This window comes from Triticum urartu, chromosome 6A, assembly GCF_056163025.1.
Source record: "Triticum urartu cultivar PI428250 chromosome 6A, HENAU_Tu73, whole genome shotgun sequence".
Lineage (NCBI taxonomy): Eukaryota > Viridiplantae > Streptophyta > Magnoliopsida > Poales > Poaceae > Triticum > Triticum urartu.
Window position 1 is genome coordinate 32,046,108 of NC_141878.1, and position 23,941 is coordinate 32,070,048.

General features: G+C 43.7%; 1 pseudogene; it reads right to left on the reverse strand.

Moving 5' to 3' along the window:
- Positions 1-654: 654 nt before the first annotated feature.
- LOC147963535 (uncharacterized) lies at positions 655-2,862 on the reverse strand (annotated as a pseudogene).
- Between the last annotated feature and the right edge of the window lie 21,079 nt (positions 2,863-23,941).

Sequence of the window (23,941 nt, forward strand, 5' to 3'; positions counted from 1 at the left end):
TGAATCACTAGGAGATGCGTGGAACATGTTACTATAGTACTTACTTTCGGGTGTCTAAATTGCAGCTTTTTCAGCAGTTCCGGAGCTCTTTTGGTGAATTTTCTCCAAACCCTGCCAGACAAAGAAAACAATTACTTGATATCAGGAAATGAACAAAGTTGCTGATATGGTGGATAATGATCGATTTAACTTACTTCTCGAGCATTTGAGTCATGTCCGCATAGTCCTGAGGATCTTTTCGTCTCGAGTCTAAGACGGTTACTAGTCCCTGCTCAAGCTTAATCTCTAGGAGAATATAGTGGAACCTGCGCACGCATGCATAACTCATCAATTACATTACTATAACCTGGACTAATAAGGGAAACCGAATATGCACAAGACAGTAACACTCACTTGAAGTTGTAAGGAAAGAGTATTATATCTTTGTTTTCATTTATTACCAACGATCGTAGCAAGTTGGCCTCGGTATCTTTGGCACGATATTTAACCTCAGTTGCATCTATGAGATTTGTGTTAATGAACCCAATATCGCCGATTTGTCTTTTCTTCAATTCGGCGATCTTCAATCTGCATAATATAGTGAGGATAATTATAAGTACATGCAATGAAAGAGCTGACCTATATAGAGAGACTTAATGACAGAAGTAGTACTACTTACAGACAGTAGCAAGTGACTGTTGCTTTATCGAGGGCCTTTTGATTGAAAAACTGGAAGAACTCCTCAAATGGAACATTCAACAGTTCAATTCCAACGAGGTCATGCTCCTCTCTAACTCTCAGCGTCAAAGTATTCCTCCCCCCAGACTCTCTGCAGGTTTTCATGTACCAATCACGGAACCTTCACATCATCGTTGTTAGAGATCTTTCATCTTTGACGAGAGGCTTCCCGTACTCGTATTTGTGTTCCTCCACCTCCAAGAACTCATAACGTACACCATCGGGCAGGTAATCTCCAAGATTGCTATAACCGGGCACCATCCTCGGATCATTAGTAGGCACCTTGAGCGGGGGGCACGATTGGTTCTCTTGTTCGCCGAGCTGGGGAATTTTTTTCCCAGCTCATCGTTCTTTTAACCTTTGATCACTGACAGTACTTCCCGACCGCTCCGCTTCGACAAATGACTTTGCAATAATGCGGTCATAGTTGCCTTTCGGCGGAGACTTTGCTGGTTTTTTCAGGGCAGCCAGAGTGCGCTTCGCTTTCACTGGATCTACCTTCTCCTCCGAAGGTGGATGTTTCTTTGCTTTCACCCCTTCAAAGAAGTTCCTCACTTCGGCTCACGCGATCTTGGCGTTCTCCTCCGGGGTCCTCTCGTATGGTAACTTCTCTGGAGTCTTCAGAGAAGGACCGAATCTGTATTGCCTCCCGCCTCTGGCTGTACTGCTAGACGCCGGCAGAGTAGACGGAGCGGCTGCGGCTGTCTTCTTTCCTTGCTTACGAGGCGGAGGAGAAGGACTACGACGCGCCGGAGCAGCCGGAGCGGCGGCGGGTCTCTTCCGCCCTTGCTGACGAGGCGGAGAAGGAGGAGGCTGGCTGCTCAGGCGCGCCGGCGCAGGCAGAGAAGGAGGCGGAGTGCCGCCACGCGTCGGAGAAGGAGGCCGAGTGCCCTGATCGTCACTCGCCGGAGGAGGAAGCGGTGGAGGAGGCAGAGTGCCCTGACTCGCCGAAGGAGGAGGAGGAGGCGGAGGAGTCCAGTTCGGAAGGTTGATGAGCTCCTTCCGCCATAGGCATGGAGTCTTCAGAGCAGAACCCAGCCGAGTCTCCCCTTCACCGGTAGGGTGGTCAAGCTGGAGGTCCTCAAATCCCTCCGTTATTTCATCCACCATCACCCTAGCATATCCTTCTGGAATCGGCCGGCAGTGAAAAGTTGCGCCGGGTTCAGTAGGAAAAACAGAGCCAACAACCGCCTTGACCTTCAAATTCATCCATTGCGTCATAAGGTGGCAATTTTGAGACTCCGTGATAGCATCCACGGGATAGCTGGCAGGAGCCGTCAAGACATGCTCCGGCTGAAGCAGCTCGGCGGAAGCCACGCTGCTTCTCCGCTGAGATGGCGGGGTAGCTTCGAGGGAAGCTTCGGCAGGTCGCTTGCTGTGATTTGCTTCTCGTTCCTCTATCGCTTGTAACCTTGCGTGCAGCACCTGAATTTGGGCATGCTCCACTTTTTTCCTCCTCTCCTAGCATTTGTAACCGCCTGCATCCAAAAAACCAGCATTCCACGGAACGGAGCCTGGCGTGCCTTGTGTCCGTCCAGGGTGCTCAGGATTCCCGAGGACCATTGTGAGATCGTCGTTCTCTCTGTCTGGAATGAACGTCCCTTGCTGCGCTGCATCGATATAGTGCTTTAGCTTCTTGACTGGTATATTCATTTGCTCATCCGTCCAAACACATTTCCCTGATACAGGGTCCAAGGTTCCGCCAGCCCCGAAGAACCAAGTCCGGCAACGGTCTGGCCAGTTCATTGTCTCTGGTTCGATCCCTTTATCAAGCAGATCATTCTCAGCCTTGGCCCACTTAGGCCGGGCTTTGAGGTAGCCACCTGACCCCGTGCGATGGTGAAGCTTCTTCTTTGCAGCATTTTTCTTGTTTGTCGCCGACATCTTCTTACTCTTTTCCAATGTCTTGTAGGCCACAAATGCGGGTAAGTGATCTCTAATCTTCTCATATCTGCCGATGAATTCCGGTGTCTCTTCTTTGTCGACAAACGTTTTCAGCTCATTCTTCCACCTCCTGAATAGGTCTGCCATCTTTTTAAGAGCATGAGACTTGATTAATTGCTCTTTAACTGGCTTCTCCGGATCCTCCTCTGGCGGTAGGGTGAAATTTGCCTTCAGCTCAGTCCAAAGATCATCTTTCTGCATATCATTGACATAAGACATCTCAGAGTCTTGGTTCTTAGACTTACACCATTGCTGGATGCTGATCGGGATCTTGTCCCCAACAAGAACCCCGCACTGAGCAGCAAATGCTTCCTTTGTCCGGATGGGTTCAATCGGCATGCCATCGCGCGCGATTTCTATGATCTTATACCTTTCATCCGAGCGCAACTTTTTCTTCGGGCCTCGTCTCTTTACCGCAGTTGTGCTCGATCTGGAGGGCTAGAGAAAAGAAGAATTAGACGAGAGTTAATTAATATGTGTACATACCAAAACAATGAATGCGTCAATTAGCTAGTCATCACAGACTTAACTAATAGATTTACCTGGCCGGACTCTGTTCGGTCACCGGAGCCGTCACCACGGGCTCCGTCTTGCACCAGCATTGGGTCACCGGAGCCATCATAATCATGTCTTTCCTCCTCCATTCTTCGATCACCGTAGCCTGCTTCTTCTTCACCCTGTTCTGCTTCCAGACCATCATTGTCGTTAAGATACGACATGACATCACCTCCGGCTAAGATTATGTCCCCCAACACCTGTTCTTGTTCCTCGTCTCGTCCGAACTCCATTGTTTCTGCAAATATTACAACATGGAAATTATTACACAAACATGACAGCATGTGGATATATTAGTGCCAAATGTAGAACTAGCTTATTCCGGGTTTGGGGTGGCCTCGGCAACGCTTCAAGGGCAGGGGCGCGGCAGGAAGGGGGTAGGAGACCGGAATCGTTTTTTCTAGGGTTTGGGTGTCCTCGAGAGTTTTGGTCGAGCGAGAGGGCCGGGGGGTGCTCCCGTGGTACAAGTTATCACGGTCGAAGTTATCCGGGAGGGGGTTATATCGACAACGACGACAAACATACATGGGAAAATAATGTTATCGGGGAGGGGGTAGGTCGAACCCCCCCCCCCCCCCCCTCATGTTGAAGTTATCGGGACACGGGGTATAACGACAACGACATATCCGATAAAAAATAAGAAGACGAAGAAGAAAATAAAAAGAGGATAAGAAGATATTAACAGAGGAGAAGATTGAAGAAAAAAAGAAGAAAAGAGGAGAAGAAGAAAGGAATAGAGGAGGAGAAGAGAAAATAGAGGAGGAGAAGAGAAAATAGAATATAAGAAGAAAGAAATAGAGGAGGAGAAGAGAAAATAGAATATTTTATTTTCTCTTCTCCTCCTCTATTCCTTTCTTCTTCTCCTCTTCTTTGTCTTCTTTTTTCTTCTTCTTATTTATTTCTCCTCTTCTTCCTCTCCTATTCTTCTCCTTTCTTCCTCTTCTTATTTTCCTTTTTCCTCTCATTCTTTTTCTTCTTCTTCCTTTCCTAGCTAGATATATAAAACTTTTTTAAAAATGTAACTTTTGCATACATACATGGGAAAATAATATTATCGGGGAGGGGGTAGGTCGAACCCCCCCCCCCCTCGTGTTCAAGTTATCGGGACACGGGGTATATCGACAACGACATATCCGATAAAAAATAAGAAGACGAAGAACAAATAAAAAGAGGAGAAGAAGAAAGGAATAGAGGAGAAGATCGAAGAAAAAAGAAGAAGAAAGGAATAGAGGAGAAGAAGAAAGGAATAGAGGAGAAGAAGAAAAAAAAATAGAATATTTCTATTTTTTTTCTTCTTCTCCTCTTTTTTTTTCTTCTTTTTTCCTTTTCTTATTTATTTCTCCTCTTCTTCCTCTCCTTTTCTTCTCCTTTCTTCCTCTTCTTATTTCCTTTTTTCTCTCATTCTTTTTCTTCTTCTTCCTTCTTAAAAATACATGAAGGAGTATTGCTTTTTTTAAAATAATGTTCAAAAATAAAAGTAGTACTGCTTCCTTTTTTCCTCTCATTCTTTTAAAATAAGGTTTTTTCTTCCTTCTTTATTTCTCTTTGTTTTTCTTGGTTTCTTTCTTGGGTTTCACTGGGTTTCTTTGTTTTCATTGATTCTTTCTCGGTTCTTACTGTTTCCATTCTCGTGCATTAATTTTCATTTTTATTGTGGAAGTAAAACTTACTGTTTTAAAAAAAATGTGTTTTTAAAATATATTTTCCGTATACATGAAAAACATTTTTATAGACATTTAACATTTTTCATATGCTTGATTAAAATTTTCAAATACTTCATTATGATTTTTCCCAATGCTTGATTTATATTTTTTAAAATACATGATCAACTTTTGTATATACAAGAGAAACATTTTCTCCATATACATTTAACATTTTCAAATGGTTTATGTAAGTTTTTTAAAATATATATTCATAATATTTGGGAGTATAAACAAAAGCAGAAAAGGAACACAAAATATAAAAACAAAAAACATGAAAAGAAATAGGAAAAACTAATTGTGGTTTGTGGCCTCGTGCGCGCCTGGCCTGGCCCATCTCGCCCGGAATGGTTCCATACGTCTTGCTATAAGCAAGACATAGGGGTGCCCTGCGGGCAAAGGTATGTATCGCTCAACTTGAGTTGGAAGAGGCGGCTCCTATTCCACACCTTCAGCGCAGCAAAAGAGAGATCTCACTCACGCGTGCCCATGTATGCGGAGGCCCAGAAACACGAGTTTGCTCGCCTACCCCCCCCCCCCCCCCCCCCCCTCTTTCTCCTGTTCCATTGTTTGACTGGTTGATTTGTTTGTCCGATGGTCCGTTGACTATGGATTTCGAAAAAAATCATTCTTTAAAGAAGTTAACAAAAAAATAGCAATATAAAAAAGTTAATGAAATCTGAAAAAATTGATTTGACAAAAGAATCACAAATTTGAAAAAAGTTCATAGATTTTGGGGAAAAAATCATTATTCGAAAATAGCTCACAATTTGATTCAGCTTTTCAACAAGGCAATTACTATTAGTTCATGACTTTTGAAAAACAAGTTCATTGATTTTGCAAAAATGTTCACATATTTTTAAAAAGTTCATCAATAGAAAAAAGAAAAAACTACAGGCTAGGAAGCTTTCTCCCACTGCACCTTTAGATGGGCCGTCCAATTCAGACGCTTTCTGGCGCCAGTTAAAGAAATGCACATTAACTTCTTTTTTTTTTTGAGGGGTAGAACTAGTCTTTATTCATCAAAATCCACAACATGTGGGATACGGTTTAGATCATGGGATTGGCCAAACTAGAAATGGCGTCCCGGGTCTAGAGACAAAGAAAATTTAGCTAAACTATGAGCTTCTACATTCACTTCCCTACGTTCAAAAGTAAAAAGACATTGAAATTGTTCTGCCTGAAGGCGAATCTCGCTAATGATTGCACCATATCTCCCCCGAGCATTCTTGTTGATATCTGAGATAACCTGTCTTGAGTCCGATGCCACAAGGAAGCTCTGTAGATGCAAGTCCTCGGCTAACGCCAGTGCCTCACGACATGCGATCGCTTCAAGGGTGGCTGGATCATCAAGACCTTGGATCACCAATGATGAACTTGCTAAGAAATTCCCTTGTCTATCCCTGCAGACTGCCGCCGCTGATCCTCTTCTACCCGAACGAACTCCCGCGTCCACATGGATCTTTGCAAAACCCGGTGGCGGTATTCTTGGTGATCGTCTTGGCCCTCTTGCGGAAGATGCATGCGCTGCTGGGCGACTTTCCTTGCACATGTCAAGCTCAGATATAAATCTTTTGATAAACAAATGAGTCGCTTGTGGTGAATGAAAAATGCCCTCATGTATTGCTTTGCGCCTAGAGGACCATATTGCCCATAACGTTACAGCGATGAGCACGAACTGATGGTGCTGCAGGGTTTCCATGAGTGTGAAAAGCCATTGCTTTGCGTTCGGTTCCGTTGTGCTTATTAGGTGCTGCGCTAACTCCTCATCCACCAGTGCCCATGTGCATCTCGCGACAGTGCAATTAATAAGCGAATGCCTCCACGAGTCTTCTGCCCCGCATAGTCCACAGCACGTAGTTTCCGTCATTTTTCTGTGGGAGCGCACATCTTCTGTTGGAAGTGAATTCTTCGACAGGCGCCATAGAAACATTCTTATCTTGGAAGGGACAGGCGTCTTCCATAAGGTTTTCCAGGAGCCTTCTTCCGCCGACATGTTCGAGGAACCAGGGCGTTCTTCAAGCCAAGCCTCCCTTCGTTGGATCGTTGAAACCAACATCCTGTAGGCAGACTTGACCGAGAAACTTCCACTGTTTTCAAAGTGCCACGCCCAAAAGTCGCTTATATTTCGCGTGCAAATCGGGATCTGGACAATAGACTGGATATCCATTGGCATGAAAACTTGTTGGAGCTTTTGGATGTCCCATGACGCGTTTGTGGAGTTGATTAGATCAGATACCAGTACAGGCGGGTTGGGCAGCAAGCTTCCATAGGGTCTCAACATATGATCACGAGGTATCCAATTATCCATCCATATGTCAGTTGTTTCACCATTGCCGACTCTTCTGATCAGACCTTGCTTCAAGATGTCTCAGCCTTCTACTACAGCTCTCCATATCTGGCTAGAATGTGAACTCAAAGGCGCATGCAATATGGCAGTGTTAGGGTAGTATACACTTTTTAAAATCCTAGCACTAAGAGAATCCTGGTTCTGTAGCAGCCGCCAGGCCTGCTTAGCTAGCAGCGCCAAGTTGAAAATCTCAATGTCTTTGAAACCCAGACCCCCCATACCTTTAGGCCGTGTCATGGTTTTCGAAGATACCCAATGTGGCTTCCTCTTTCCCTCCTTGCTTCCCCACCAAAATTTCCTTATCAACATGTTCAAGTGCTCACACAAACCTCTAGGTAGTTTAAAGCATGACATCGAATAAACAGGGACAGCTTGGGCCACAGCTTTAACTAGCACTTCCTTCCCTGCCATTGACATGGTGTTCTCAAACCAGCCTTGGATTTTACTCCAGAGGCGATCCTTTAGATATTTGAAAGCTCCGTTTTTGGAACTACCAACGTCAGAGGGCATCCCCAGATACTTCTCATTGAGGGTCTCATTTGGAACATTCAAAACAGCCTTTATGTCATTCCTTGTGCTTTCAGGCACTCCCTTGCTGAAATAAATGGAAGATTTTGCATAATTCACTCGTTGCCCCGTGGCTTGACAATATGTGTCCAAGAGCTGGTTCACCTCATTGCCACCCATACTATTTGCCTTGAAAAACAGCAGGCTGTCATCAGCGAATAAAAGATGGTTCACGTGTGGTGCGGAAGCTGCCACTTGTAGACCACTTAAGTTGGATGACTCTCTCTTAGATTTTAACAGGCACGAAAGGCCCTCTGCTGCTAGCAAGAACAAGTACGGGGAAATTGGATCCCCTTGTCTGATTCCTCGTGATGGCGTAAATTCTTCAAGCTTTGTCCCATTGAACATAACAGAAAACTTGACTGTGGTCACCAAGCTCATAACGATACTCACCCATCTTTCCGCAAAATCGAGCTTTAACATGATCGCTTTCAGATAGGGCCACTCCACCCGATCATACGCTTTCATCATATCAAGTTTTAGTGCACACGATTGATGTTTCTTTGCCTTGTTTCTCTTCATGAAGTGCAAACACTCATAAGCTGTGATGATATTATCCGTGATCAACCTCCCTGAAACAAAAGCTGATTGCTCCTCTGAAATAATCTCCAGTAAAATTAGCTTCAAACGATTAGAGATTACCTTGGATGCTATTTTATATAGAACGTTGCATAGACTTATTGGACGGAACTGTGATAGTTGTGACGGGTTCTTCACTTTCGGGATTAGGACCAGGATGGTGTCATTTATGCATGAAGCTGATTCTGTGCCATCAACTATTCGTAAAACTACCTTGGTCACATCTAAACTGCAAACTTCCCAGTGACGCTGAAAAAAGTGGGCCGGGAATCCGTCAGGTCCCGGCGCTTTAGTGGGAACATCTGAAATAGAGCGCATTTAACCTCATCTTCAGTGTACGGTGCGTTAAGCTGAGTATTCATGTCCGCTGTCACTTTACGTGGAACCGTAGACAGGACCCGGTCCATATCCGATACCCCTTCTGAGGTATACAGATTTTTGTAAAAATCCCTTGTCATAGGCTCCATCTCGATTGGGTTATCAGTCAGCTGGCCGTCCGGTCTTTCCAAGCTTCTGATTTGATTTTTCCTCCGACGCCTGCTAGCACGTAGATGAAAGAAGTAAGTGTTTTTGTCCCCATGCATTAACCAATCTAACCTTGCCCTTTGACGCCAAAGGATTTCCTCGCGATGGTACAGTTCCACTAGGCGATCCAAGATTTTTGTCTCTGCACCGCTGGGTCCGGATCGTCCTTGGGTCTCCCGCATTGCCTGTAGCTCCTTTTTCAATTTTGCAATCTCCTGACGAACATTGCCGAACTGATTTCTGTCCCATGCAGCGAGATTCCCTGACAACGCATGCATCTTTTGTCGCAGCCCGTCCGCTGTTTCCCCGGGAGTTTGTGACCAGCCCGTCTCTATCACGTTGGACAGTGATGGATCCCTCTCCCAGCAAAGTTCATACTTCAATGACCAGGGGCCCCGCCTGCATGTGGACTCATGCAAACGTAGATAGATTGCTACGTGATCGGAAGTAGCTGCGGTTTTGTGCTCCAAACTTGCTTCCGGAAAGGCAAGCATTGCCGCTGGACTAGCCACACAACGATCCAATCTCACTCTTGTGTAAGAGCCACCTGCGACCTTTTTTTCGAAAGTCCATGGTATTCCCTTGTAGCCGATGTCTGAAAGGCCACACGTATCCAGCGCGTCCCGAAAAGCGTCCATCTGCGCCTGGCTACGGTTGCCCACACCGTCATGCTCATGTAGGTGAAGCACTTCATTGAAATCGCCTAGGACAAACCAGGGCAGATTGTTGGCCCCCACAATTCCTTTCAGTGTATCCCATGTCCTGTATCTCTCAGGAACCTGGGCTTCCCCATAGACAAAGGTTAGTCTATTTTTTGTTTCAACCAAATCATCCACAATCACATCAATATGGTACTCAGAGTAACCCACAACTTCAAGCTTTATTTCTTCATTCCAGAAAATACCAAGTCTCCACTTCTACCATTACTACTCACAGCAAAACTTTTATTGAAACCTAATGAACCTACCAAATTTTCAACTCTCGATCCCTCTATTTGGGTTTCAAGGATACAAACTATAGAGGGGGCAAGTTGCCTCGTTAGATCACGAAGCTCACGAATTGTCGCGGGCTTGCCGGCCCCGCGACAATTCCAACATAGAAGACTCATTTCGCTCGGCGCGACTCCCCTTGGGAGCCCGCCAAACGCGCACCAAAGTTGTTGGTAGTAGTTGTGCTCTTCGGAGGGGTCGGTGGACTTGGTTTGTTCCTCTTTGGATCCTGCTTCGGCGGGGGACTGCTAGGGTTCTCACTTGGCGGCAGGAGAAGCATACTGTTGACCTGACTAGTTGGAGCTGGGACGATCTGGGTACTCTTCGGATCTGCACTTGCCGGTGCTCCCCTTTTCTTGTTCCCATCTGTTTCATCCATTGCCACGTCCCTGCCTGAATACTCACTGCTTTCATCCTCATAATCATCTGGGTTGTACTGGGAGCCTGTGCGTCCCCCACTTCTGCCACCACGGCCTCTGCCTCGCCCTCCTCTTGTCCCACTGCCTTCTCCCGGTCCTCTACCTGGACCTCTGAACCAAGTGGCCTTAAGATCCTTGAAGACCAGCGCTTTCGGGGGATGAACCCCGTCGCCACACTCCTTGAACAGATGCCCAAGGTTTCCACAAACAGCGCACCAATCAGGTAACCGTTCGTACTTCGCTCTGAAGATTACTCGTTCAACTGAATTCTTCTTCTTAACCACTAGCGAGACTGCGTTCTTGAGGGGCTTGGTGACGTCAATCCTCACACGTACACGAACAAAATTCCCTTCAAAGTCCTGAGATTTTGGCTCGGCAAATATGAATTCTCCCACGTTGCTGACAGTGCCTTGACCTTTGAGAAGAAACCATCTGGTAGGTCATGGATTTGGATCCATATATCAATCTTGTTGAGCTCGATCAGTGATGGTTTCGTGAATCCGTTGTATGTCTCCAGAACGACGGCCTTCCCTTTGAATTTCCATGGTCCTTCTCCCATTACCCGTTCCCAATCACCTAGGCACGCAAATTGCAGCGAATAGAGATTGTCCTCAAGGGGTCTAAACTTCACATCTTGTGCCAAATCCCAAGCCACCCTCATGTTTCTGAAAAACCAATATTGGCTATAGGATTTATCTGTATGTACCCTAGCAAGAGCCATCCATCTTGTCGCCTCCTTAGGCAGCTCGTCATCCTCGACTACCACGTCCTGCAGATCTTCTTCCTTCAAACCTAGCTCCTCCATCATTGCTTCAAGGTCGGTGATGGCCTGTCCCGAGCTTGATGAAGCCTTGCCCATGGTTTCTCTGGCCCGGGGGTGTTGCGATCCACGGGCGGTGCTTGTTCCCTAGCGATCCCGTTCCCCGTGGCCCCAGGAGCCGCCGGCGGAGAGAGGGGCAAGGGAGTTCAGATCTCTACGGCGAGGGCGACGCCGTCGCCGAGAGGATAGCAAACCCTAACGGGAGGGGAACTGACGAGTTCCACAGAAATGCACATTAACTGGCGCCAGTTAATGAAATGCACATTAACTGGCGCAGAAGGTGCCGGGAGCCCCTATTTGACGCTCTTTGCATCAAATTGGCGGCAAAATGCACACGAGACGGCTTGACTGGGCCGGCCCATCGAGCTGTATAGCGGGGCGAAAAAAGATGGCAGAAATCGAGGCATGATGTGAGGACTCGAACAGGGGACCAGCAGCTTGCGATTGTGAGCTCATAACGACTCCACCAGGCAAGTTTCTTGATTAAAATTGCAGCGCACAACTTAATGAACTGACGGCAGCATAGAACCGGGCTGCTGTACTCTAGCGATTTTGAATCAGGACTTTGAAACTGTGCAAGCATTTTTAAAATTTATGAACAAATTTTTTGGCAACAGGAATATAATTTTCAAATATGTGAATAAATTGTGAAACCACGGACTTTTTTAAATGTTTTGAACAAATATTTGTAAAAATAGAAAATTTCATGAAATTCCGAACAAAAATTCATGACTACAAACATTTTTAGAATCTATGAAAAAAATTGAAAAAATGCAACTTTTCATCAAATTCCCAAAAAAATGGAACAGCGAACATATTTAAAATTTTTACCAAATTTTGGAAACCGTGAACATTTTTTTAAATGTGAAAAAAATAAAAGAACAGGAACTGTTTTTGAATTTGTAAAAAAAATTGAAATTGCGAACAAAATTATGAAAAGGAGAACATTTTTCAAAACACAAACAATTTTATTTTTTTGAAAAAATATTTGGAAAAATGGAATATTTCATGAATCATGACTACGAACATTTTTACAATATATGAAGAAAATTGAAAAATGGAACTTTTCATCAAATTACAAAAAAATTGGAACATCGAACATATTTAAACTTTTGACCAAATTTTGAAACCATGAACATTTTTCTTATTGTGAATTTTTTTTTCAAAGAACAGGAACTGTTTTTGAATTTGTGAACAAAATTTTGAAATTGCGAACAAAACTGTGAAAACGAGAACATTTTCTAAAATTGTGAACAAAATTTTGAAAATGAGAATATTTTGTGAAATTGCTGAATATTTTTTTAAATGTGAACAAAATTTTGAAAAAGGAAACATTTTCTGAAATTCCGAACGGTACTTGAAATTTTTGAACAAAATAAATAGAAAAAGGAAAAAAAATAAAAAAGGGAAAAGAGAAAAACAAATGGGGGATGAATTAAAAATAATAAAAAGAAACATAAATAAAAAGGAAAATAAACTTGGGAAAAGGAAATAAAAATGAAAGAAAATAAAAAAGGAAAGATAGGTAAAAAGAAATGTAATAAGGAAAAACGTAAAGAGAAATAAACAGAAAAATGGAAAAGAAGCAGGAAAAAAGAAATATAACAAGAAAAAAAAGGAAAAAGCGCTTCAGGAATCTTCTAGAAGCTTCCTAAAGCCGCAAAACTCCGGCTGGAACCTCCAGAAGCTTCCCCAAACCTGGATCGCTGAAGCGATTAAATGGGTCGGCCCAAGCAGATTGCTCGCTCAATGTCCCTGCACGAAACAACGACAGTTTGACGCGGCGAGCATCCGTTAGGGAATTCCGAAGGTGCTAGATAGGATTCAGCATTGGAAGAAGCGCTCGATTCAATCGCACAGTACATATGTTGGGCCGAAAATACGTCCACTGCTCGGTCACTCATGGCTCGCGCTCCAGTGCATAAGTAAATTGTGACTTGGTAGATTTTGTCATTCCTTTTTTGTTCATATTTTTGAAAATGTTTAAATATTTTTTTAATAATAAGTTTACTTGAATTTTTTTTAATTACTCCCTCCGTAAAGAGATACTCCTGAACCGGTTTAGATCACTAAAGACAGAGGGAGTATAATTTTTGAACTGTAGAGTGCAGTATAAGAAAATGTAGAGTGCAGTATAAGCGCGTTTAGATCAGTGAAGACAGAGGGAGTATAATTTTTGAACTGTAGAGTGCAGTATAAGAAAATGTTGATACTACCTCTCTCTCAGTTTACAGGGCGTGCGCGTATCCCTAGATCGTCAATTTAACCAACCTAATACAAGTCATATATTACAAAAAATATAGCAATATAAACTTTAGATGTTCTATTTTCAAGCGGTATAATTTTTATGTTATATAGTTTATATTAGGGTGATAAAATTGGCAACCTAGGTATACGCGCAGGACTTATAAACTGAAACGGAGGTAGTAGCTTTAAAATAAAATGTTACTGACATTGAAAAATGTTCATGGGTTTTTAAAAAAATTGTTATACAACATAAAAAAAGATTTCATAACATAAAAAATATATTTCGTACCATTACAACAAAAATGTGCATGACATTTTAAAAATATATTCTCGCATTTCGAAAAACAATTGACATTTAGGAAATGGTTTATACAATATAAAAAAATTATTTCCATTCATAAGATGTATGACAGATTTTAAATAAGTATTCACGTGTTTCAAAAAAATGTGCATGATATTTTTGTAAAATGTTTACACAATGTCAAAAAAAGTGTTTGTGTAGTTTAAAAGCCTGGTTATTGTTATTAAAAAAATGTTTAACATGTACTTGAAATATTTTGAACATTTAATGATAAAAGGTGTTCAAAATATGTATTTAAGAAAAAGGTAAATCGTGTATTTGATAAATGTTCATACCATTCAAAAAATGCTAATCATGTACTCCCTCCGTCCCATAATGTAAGACGTTTTTTAACACTACACTAGAGTCAAAAAACGTCTTACATTATGGGACAGAGGGAGTATTTGCAAAATGTTTAACATGTACTCCCTCCGTCCCATAACGTAAGACGTTTTTTGACACTACACTAGTGTCAAAAAAACGTCTTACATTATGAAACGGAGGGGGTATAAAATTGTTCTAGGTTTATACGAAAAATGTACAATGTTTATGAAAACAAAGAGATCCGTTATGTTTTCTCTTTGGAGTGGGAAGAGATCAACGTTGGATATACCATTCGGTTCCTGGGTTGCAGGTTGCAACAAGACGTAACTTTTTGGCATGCCCATAAAAAGCACACCTTTCCTGTGTTTCGACGTAATTTTTGGGTGGTCGTTGCCATCCAGTGCCAGTCCACTCGGCCAATCGTGCTATCAAGTCTACCAAACCCCTACCTAGCAAGCAACAGCCCATGAAACACGCCAACTCAGATGGACACAAAATCCAAACAGGAGAAGCCAATCCTCTTTGTTAGGGCCTCTTTTGGTTCATAGGATAGGATTATCATACGAATAGGAATCTTGTAGGAAATGAGATGACATGTATCTCAAATCCTATGAGTAGGAATAGGAAACAAGATGTCATTTGGTTGACACCAAAGGAATGTTTTCATTGAGTCTAGGCTCTTTTTTATTTTCCTTATGTAGGATAGGAACCAATCCTATGTAGGAATAGGAATCCATTCCTATGAATCAAAAAGCTCTAAAGGAAAAAATCCTATAAAAATCTTATCCTCTAAAATTCCTATAAATTCCTTTAAACTAAAGGAGGCCTAAACAGTCTCCGAAAGAGGAAAAACGAGGCCCCACGCGTGCTGAAAGAAGAAAGAGACATTGATTTACAACCATTTTGGGATTCCCTCTGCCCGTGAGAGATACGTTTAGGTTGATCTTCACGCGTTGAGCATCGCGTGCATTCGCGGACCAAATGTGCACGACCTTTTTGTACAAGACCAGGGCTTTCTACACTGTGGGTACGGAGTGAGCTGCGAGAGCTGGACGATCAACACATACTGCATGCGTACGTACTTTCTCCGGTTCTTTTTACTCGGCATATAAAATTTGCCTGAAATGTTCATAAAGTTTGATCAACTTTATAGAAAAACATAACAATATTCACAATACAATTTCAATGTCATCAGATACGTCATGAATTTAACTTTCATCTTATATAACTTTAATACTGTAGATGTTGATATTTTTTCATATAAAATTGATCAAACATTATGAATTTTGACATCAGAAAAAGCTTATATGCAAAGTAAAAATGACCGGAGTACATGCATGGATAAGAAAACGGGACAGGTTAAGTCAGGAGAATACCGGTGCAAAAAAAAAACATAGTCCTCGTCCTCACCCTGACCAAACCCTTGCCCTCATCACTCTCGACGGTTCCACTCCGCTCACACTCCAGTCCCATCCACTCCCCTCCTGATCTCTCCCCTCTCCTCCACTCCATCATGGTCGGCTCCAGCAACAGCAATGGGTCCAACAGCGTACCCGACCCAATCGGCTAGGATGCATCAGTCGTTGAGGATTCGACCTCTGCGTCGTCCGGCGAGGAGTTGCGTCGCCCTCCGACGCTCGTGGGTGGACAAAGGCAGCTCTTCGAGCTCCGCCGTCCTTGGCGGCTGGCCAGGGTGAATGCTGCCGCGGGTCAAGGCACCCTGCGCCGTTGTCGGTGGACCGATGTCGCTCGTGCAGCTCCGTGCCATCCCCGATGTCACCACCTGCATAGACTCCCGGGCGTTGTTGGCTGTTTGTGTGATGTCCTCCGAGTTCGTGACGGCTCTCGGAGTCTAAGGTGCGGGCGACTCGCCGCGCCAGGCCGAGGACCAATCTAGCCGGTGCAGCGCCGTTTTGATCACCCGCCTCAGGGACGACCAGGTCTTCTGCAAGGTTCTCTGCGGTTAGTTAACCGCCACGGAGATGGATGCTAATTGCCACCGCCACAAGAATGTGAAGGCATTGCGGGAGGGCATCAAGGCGTCCAAGCGGGACACGACTGAGGAAGTGGCGGCGGCCGCCGCAAGAATGTGAAGGTGTTGTAGGAGGGCATCGATGCATCCGAGGGGGACACGACTAAGAAAGTGGCGGCGGCCACCAAAGCATGGGCCGTAGTGTGGCGCAGGCCCCCACTGCTAGATGCCTCAGCGGGCTCCCCTGCTCCTCGTCCTCCTCCTCTGGCACCAGCTCCTTCGAATCAGTTGCCCCTCAGACAACAACCCTTGCGTTGTCTTCGCCATGTACTACCACCGCTCCGGAGATGAGAGAGGAAGGGCAAATGCAAGCGGTGAATCCTCTCCTTACCAAGTTAAATTTATAGCATACTTTGGTAGGATCCGATGATATGCTTTGTGATTAACTGCTGTCCCTTTTGGTTGTCATGTGCAATATTTTGAACTTTATCTCTGTGCTTTGTATGGATTTGGTTATACATGATTGGTTTGTATAAATTTGTGAGTAGAAAATGAGGGGGCGACTGAGGACAGGACATATGTGGGGTGCGTTGATGTTGTAGGCACACGCATCCGTGGATATATAGAGGATCAACTTAGGCAAATGTTGTTGTAGATGCTATTAGGGCATCTCTAACTCGGACCATCAAACCTCTCATATACGTCTTGACCATGCGGTCCGGACGTGTTGTGTCATCCAATGCGGACCTGTGTCGCTTCTCCGGGCAGTCTAAATGTACTTTTTCACGCAAACTAGAGACAAAGTGGGGGGCTTGGCGGGAGTCCAGACCGTTGCCACGCCCGCTCCTGACCGCACTGGCCCACCCGAAACACCCACGCGCATGGCGTTAGCTGCCCGGATTCATGCCGCTGGACAGCGGCCGCTCCACATTGACATCAGCGTAGGACACACGCGACCTCTCACTATCGGCATTGAAGCGACACAACGGCGAGAGGGTGCCGCCTGCTTCACGTCCGACTGAACATGTCTCCTCGCCGCATTCAAACGACCATAGACTGCACACCTTCCTCCACTAAAGTCGCGTGTGTGTCGAGGAACCTACTCCAGTCACACGTCCGTTCGCGAGCCACCCGTCATTAAACACAACGTCTGTTGGCTCCGGCCATCCGCCCACTATCTAAACATTGCCAGACGTGGGGCCAAAATCGCACCACACCCTGCTCCCATATCCTCCGTGCATAATTTTCTCCACAATCTACATGGCATCTGGCGAGCAGGATGAGGAGTTCTCCGGCATGAAAGACGGCTGGGTGGCCCATCGAGCCCGCCGGATACGATCCAGGCAAATCCTAGCCCTTGGAGACCAGCTCGCAGAGGCAAAAGCTCTAAGTCGGCGCGTCGTTCAGCAACTCGCCACTCCAAGCTAGCTCGACGAGGAGTGGCGAGATGCTCCAGACCGGCACGCGGGGGAGCACAATGGCAAGGGCATTGTGGCTGCCGTGGACGATGCCGCGTCATACCGCTCCTCCCGTGCCTGCGACTGCGCCATCCATCATCAACGAACGCATAACTGCGCCATGCCGGCGGAGAAAGAAGACAACTTCACGAAGATCGACGAAACGGTGGCTAGAATGTCTGCGCCAACCACCATCATCGAGGAGAAGTAGAACATAGGAGGACGCCGCCGCTTGGGTCTCATGAAGGCCACCGTTGTCCCCTTCCCCGCTAGCTGAAGCACATCCAGGCGGTTCTACTCCGATGAGCGGCGCTGTCGAAGATGGGGAAGCGAGCCGCCCATTACGCTGAAACATATACCTCCGGAGCTCACGGCAGTCCGATGAGCGGGCTGTCGGACATGAGGAAGACAATGGAGATCCGACGTGGTCGGCCATAGACTAGTCAAGGGTGTCCGTGTCATGGGAATGAATATATGCCGGCGCCGGCCGTAGACTAGTTTTATCTTAGTCCGGTATAGTTTTTAGTTCAAAAAATGTTCAAATATAATAAATTTCGTCCGGTTTATATGAAATCTGCCGTATTTGTATGAATTTCGTCCGGTTAGTTCAAAATGTGGTTGAAATGCATGTGGGCAGCGTTGGATGACGATCTCCGGCATCAATGTTCATGGACTGGTCTTTCCAATCTGTGAACAGATACCAGAGCAAATTTACGGGTCAGCATTGCAGAATACCCAAAGCTAGCATACGCCTTGCCGTTCAAGTCTCCGCTGGTTTCTCGTTCGAAGCACGCGGGCGAGTACATGCACGCATGCGTCGTTCCACCCGTCTGGATCCATCGAGCGTGCGCGGACGTCGTCGTCGTCGTGGTCCGCCCACCGGCGTCGCTCTCGACGACGGCGACGTGTGCGTGTGCGAGTGGTGGTGGTGCGTCGATCTATATTGTCTTTGCGGCGGTGCCGCCCCACCAGATCGGCGGCTCGGCCATGCATAGTGCACGCGTGAGCCGCTGCGTCACGGCCCGCCGCCCGGCCGTCTCTTTCCCGGCAAGGAACAAAGATCTGGTATGCATCAGGACGCGCGGCTAAAAGCGTTTCAACCTTCAACGGGCTGGCCAAAGGGACGGCCGGATGCATGCACCGGCCGGCCACAGGCTACGGCCACCAGTCGTCTACTACTACCACCTACTTAGTGGTAGTGTAGGAGTCATTTTTACTACGAAATTCAGTATGCTCGTTAGCCATGTGTCAATCTGCTACAAGTCACCCCGCAAAAAAGAAAAGAAAAATCTGCTACCAGTCCACTAGTCTATTACTAGCTAGATAGTAGTAGGAGCTAAGCATATGCTCCACCAAGTCTTATTCTTCTACAACAAGATTTATAATTATTAAGCCCTAGATATGGAGACCATCGAGTTTTCGATGGCGTCGAATGAATGATCTGTAGTTACTTTTGACGCAGTCGCGAGTCTGCGAAATCTAAAAAAAAGTATCATTTGAATGATGAGTTTGCGAAATCTCGACTTAATAAGATTGACGTGGAGCTCAGATAATGTAATGGAAACTCTACGCAGTATCCATTCGCCAGACAATGTAATGCCCTAGATTACAGAGACAACGTTGTGCAATATAGTACTCCCTCCATTTTTATTTGCTATGCATATTAGCTTTGACTAAAGTCAAACTTTATAAAGTTTGATCAAATTTATAAAAACAATATAAATATTTACAATAACTAATCCATATGATGTCAAAATATATTCAATAATAATGAATCTAATGATATTGATTTGGTATTGTATATGTTAACTTATTTTCTATAATCTCGCAAAAAGACCTTTTCTATAAATTTGATCGAAGTGGGCGAATTTCCATTGTACCAAGAATATCTCGCTGTCATACGGAAATATGTTGCAAAACAAAACAAAAAAAATACAGAAAAATGTAGTGGGAAAAATTTATTATATACTTGCATGTTGAGATGGGTATTTTTTCATTCACTTCATGATGAAGTGACATGCTTGCATGTTGATTGACATATGATAGTGGGGGTGGGTCTTTTCTCATGGATATTGTGCGATGATATGGCATGCTTGTATGTTGAGAGAAATAGTTAGTGTTTGCAAGTTTTTGTAGGTAGCTTACCAAGCTGACCGTTGGTAAAAGAGAAATAGTTAGTGGGGGCTAGCTATTTAGATATAAAAGATAAGCATGTAGAATATGATATTTGGTAGTACCATGCATGTTGCATAAATTAATGGGCCACACTGGACGTGCTTAATTACCTACTACTACTCTCTAGAGGCTTTGACTCAGCAAGTTAGTGCACATCACTTTATTGTGTCGCCCGTACGTGATGATAACAAAATCCTTGTGTTGCTGCTAAAAGGCCCCATAGTGCGCACTAGAGAGATAAAATGTGCAGACCAAGAAAAGTGCAGGGAAAAGATGACAGAAAGTAGGATCGTAGTGGGGCTTGGGAATGTGCTGATGGTTACATGCATGATGTGATGGAGAGATCGACCATGACACGCGCTTTTGTTGTCTTGCACTAGATTCGGTCTCCTGCTTACGTCGTGCAAACGAGAAAAAAGGCTCATGCCGGCTCAAACACTCTAGCCGGCCCTGTGATAATGTGCTGTGAATGCATTTCATCTTGCAAATTTACAGTTGATATTAAGAAAATAGTTTTCATGGTAAATCTAATAATGTTAGTTTGCATGAGGAAATTATAAATTAACTTCACAACATGAGGCAAAGTTGGGAAAGAATGATTGCAAGTACTCCCTTCTTGCCAAATTCTAGTGCATATAAGTTTTGGCAAAGTCAAACTTTGTAAACTTAGACTAAGTTTATAGGGGGGAAATATGAACATCTACAATATAAAATACATACCTTACGAAAATGTTTTTCATGAGGGATTTAAAGGTGTTTATTTGACAATTATGAGAAATGGGTATGTCAAAAGTTTCACATGAAAAAAATGATGGACAAACCAAAGTCTATGGCACATTATTAATGGACTCATTCATCTGGGTTTATATTCTAACCGTACAATCAAATGGAAAACAATAAATGAAAATACTTACTATTTTATGAAAGTAAACATAACTTTTTGCAAACAAAATTCTTACTTTTGCTTGTGTGCATACAGAAATCATGTTACGAGAAAATACGTAATTTTGAAGTCATTTTACCAGATATTTTGTTGCTGGGGTTTATATACACAAAATTAAGTTGCCACATGAAAAAATTGGCCAACTAATGAAGCTAAGTATAAAGGTTGTTTTCATGATAATTATAATCATCTTAAGATGACTTAAAGGTCAAGTACTTTCACAATATTAACCAAACCGTGTTTTGTACTCATGTTGAGATAATCATGCTGCAATTCAATAGGTTCCAACCCCCACATAAAGACCATGTAAAACAACACGCATAACACAACAAAGGTGGATGTTTGGGGCCTACCGAGCAATTACTAATTAATTAAATAAAAAATGATATGGTGCAATGGATGTTTTCATGGGTTGGTTGTTATTACTTGTTAGTGCTAAGGGAAGGCGGGGGTTGTTCTCGACCAATTCCCCATACTTATCACCACTACACGCACACAATTTTTTGGGATATTGTTTCATGTTTCAGCTGCAAATTTGACAACATGCAAATGATTATTAGCTCCACTACATTCTATAAAAGCTAGCACAAGCACAACATGGATTAGGCCTGCCTCCAAGATCTGGGGCCCCGCATAATATTTTCTAACCTCATACTTACGTGAAGATATGGTAGGTTGTTGCTAGTAAGCAATTAAACTCCATTTCCCCCACAAATATGGTTTTCCTAATAACTTGTTCTATAGGATTTTGCGAAAGTTTTGTGTTAATAGTCGATAATCGGCTTTTCATGATGATACCAAAAAACCAAAAAATCAAGTTGAGTTTATATGATTATTTGATATTAAATTCAGACTTGATAAAATTAACTAAAACTTGTAAACGGTATCAGTATTGTCACTAATTCTCCATCATGTCAAATGTGCATTCCCTCTACCTATCCATGAGGTGAAGTGGAAGGGGGGCGCCACATAAAATTAGCGATCATAAAGGTTTAAACATGATTCAAAATTGAGATTGACTATGTGTCACCAAGAAAGTTAAACTGTTTTATGAAAAATAGTGTTTGGTGCCTATTTATTTGTTAATCTATTTCATTGTAGAACATATATAAGACGCAATGCGAGAGATTTTTTTTGTTATTTACAAATAAGAGCGATGGTTCCTAATTACTAACCCAAGGGACACCCGGGTTGTCAAGCGCAATCAAACACAGTAAGGAACAAACCAAAAGACAATTTTGCTATTATTCACTTGCTTGAATTTTCTTTTGCGTCTAGACGCCTTTCCCCCCTTTTGTTTAGTCTTTTTTTTCTTCTTTTTACTTTTCTGAAAGGCCGAAGCCCCATATTAAAGTCTATCAACCTGATCCTATGAGAAATCAAAATCGTCTTCCTCACTCATTGGTGTAGCCCGTGAGCGAGACTGGATGATGCCATTGAACCTCATAAAGACCATCAGAGACAAGAAAACGGTGATAAGGCAGCGACCAAGAAGTCGCCAGGAAAACCCTAAAGTTGCCATGAACAACAATCTGTAAAACACATCACCACCCCCCATATTCGACCAAATATATCTGAGATACCAAGTCCTCACAAGTTCCATGACGATGTTGAAGATGGACGAACATCGCCAGTCGGAGAAGAAGCTGGATGAGAAAAACATGAAGCCCGCTATGCCAGAAGACACTGTCAAAGACCACCTCCATAACATGAAGAAAAACAAACCCACCTCTTTAGAACAACAACAATTAGACGATCCCCCACTCATCACCATCACAACTCTGCCATCGGAGAATGAAACTCTAATCCTAAGTGACCTAACTATAGCACCGCAATGCAGTCCCCGGTCCCCACCCCATCCCTCCTCCGTAACAGCAGGCATATGATGATGGGACTCGTGGTCCCACATGGTGTCACAACCCTAGACTATGGTAATTTAATAAATGCATCAAAGCATTCATGCATCTTGTTTAAAATTTTGGACATTTGGAATTGAGGGAATTTAAAGCCTCGTATTCAATTAAAGGGCAAAAACCCTACAATAAATAAATAAATAAATGGCCTTCTAAAGCAATGCACAGGGACGATGCGGTGTGATCACATGAGTAGAACATAGTCCATAGAGGGGGGGGGGGGGTTGCTCAACCCCACTAAAACATGCACTAACTCACCTGTAGGATTTTTCCTATACCCTTGACCCCGGCATGAATCTAGAGATGCGTCTCTTCTTGAATAGTTTGGATGGCACAACTAGAGGAGGGGCGTTGGGTGTCCAAGATGCAGTCGTTACGATGCTTCCAAAGCAACGGTGGCTATGAGAGAAGCGATGGATGTGAAACTCTTGCGCAGCTGCACCGACGCTAGGTGGAAGGAGTTCGCCCACCATCACAGGAACAAAATGTCTTGGGCGAGAAGGAGGGTCGTAAGCCCGCACCGGGAGAAGACCTCGTGCCAAATCTGGTGCGAGAAGGAGCAATTGCAGAGCAGGTTCTACATGCACTCTAGTTCCTGGTCACAGAGAACGCAGGAGACCTCACGGGGAAAGCCGCGATAGGCAGTCCAGCACCGGTTTGGCATTCCAGTACCGATCTTTTGGTCACATCAATGTCTTTAGTTCCTTCTTTCTTTAGAATGTTTTGTTTTGTTTTTCATAACTACTCAGTTTATATTTTTGTTTACTGAGAAAAAAAAGATACTTCCTCCAGTCCTTTTTACTTCGCATATTAGATTTGGGTCAAGTCAAACTTTACAAAGTTTGACCAAATATATATTAAAAAATATCAATATCTACCATACCAAATATATATCCCATGAAACTACATTTCGTAATGAATCTAACAAAATTTATTTGGCATTGTAAATGTTAATACTTTTTTTTATAAATTCGGTCAAAGTAGAGATGCTTTGATTTCAGACAAAACTTATATGCATACTAAAAAGGACCGGAGGGACTACTACCCTTGTTTCTAAATATAAGACATTTTGCAGTTCACACATAATGCAAATTCAAAAAAAAAAATTGAACACACAAATTCAATTGCCTAAAGAGTAGATGGTCCCAACGAAACAGCGCTCGCTCGTGTAGTGGCTATAGCTTGCTGTTGTCCCAATGAGGCAACCTTCACTTCCGTAAAAAAAAAAACTTCACTTCACTTGGGTAGGCCACGATCCAAGGTCGCTTTCACAAGGGAAAAAAAAGAGAATTTGTCACAAAAAATGAAAGTAAATAGGGCAATGGCATTAGTGAAATAAGCCCTTAAATATTTGGACATTCTCTGCTATCAATTCTTTAAATAGACCACTCCACTGGTCCGTCCG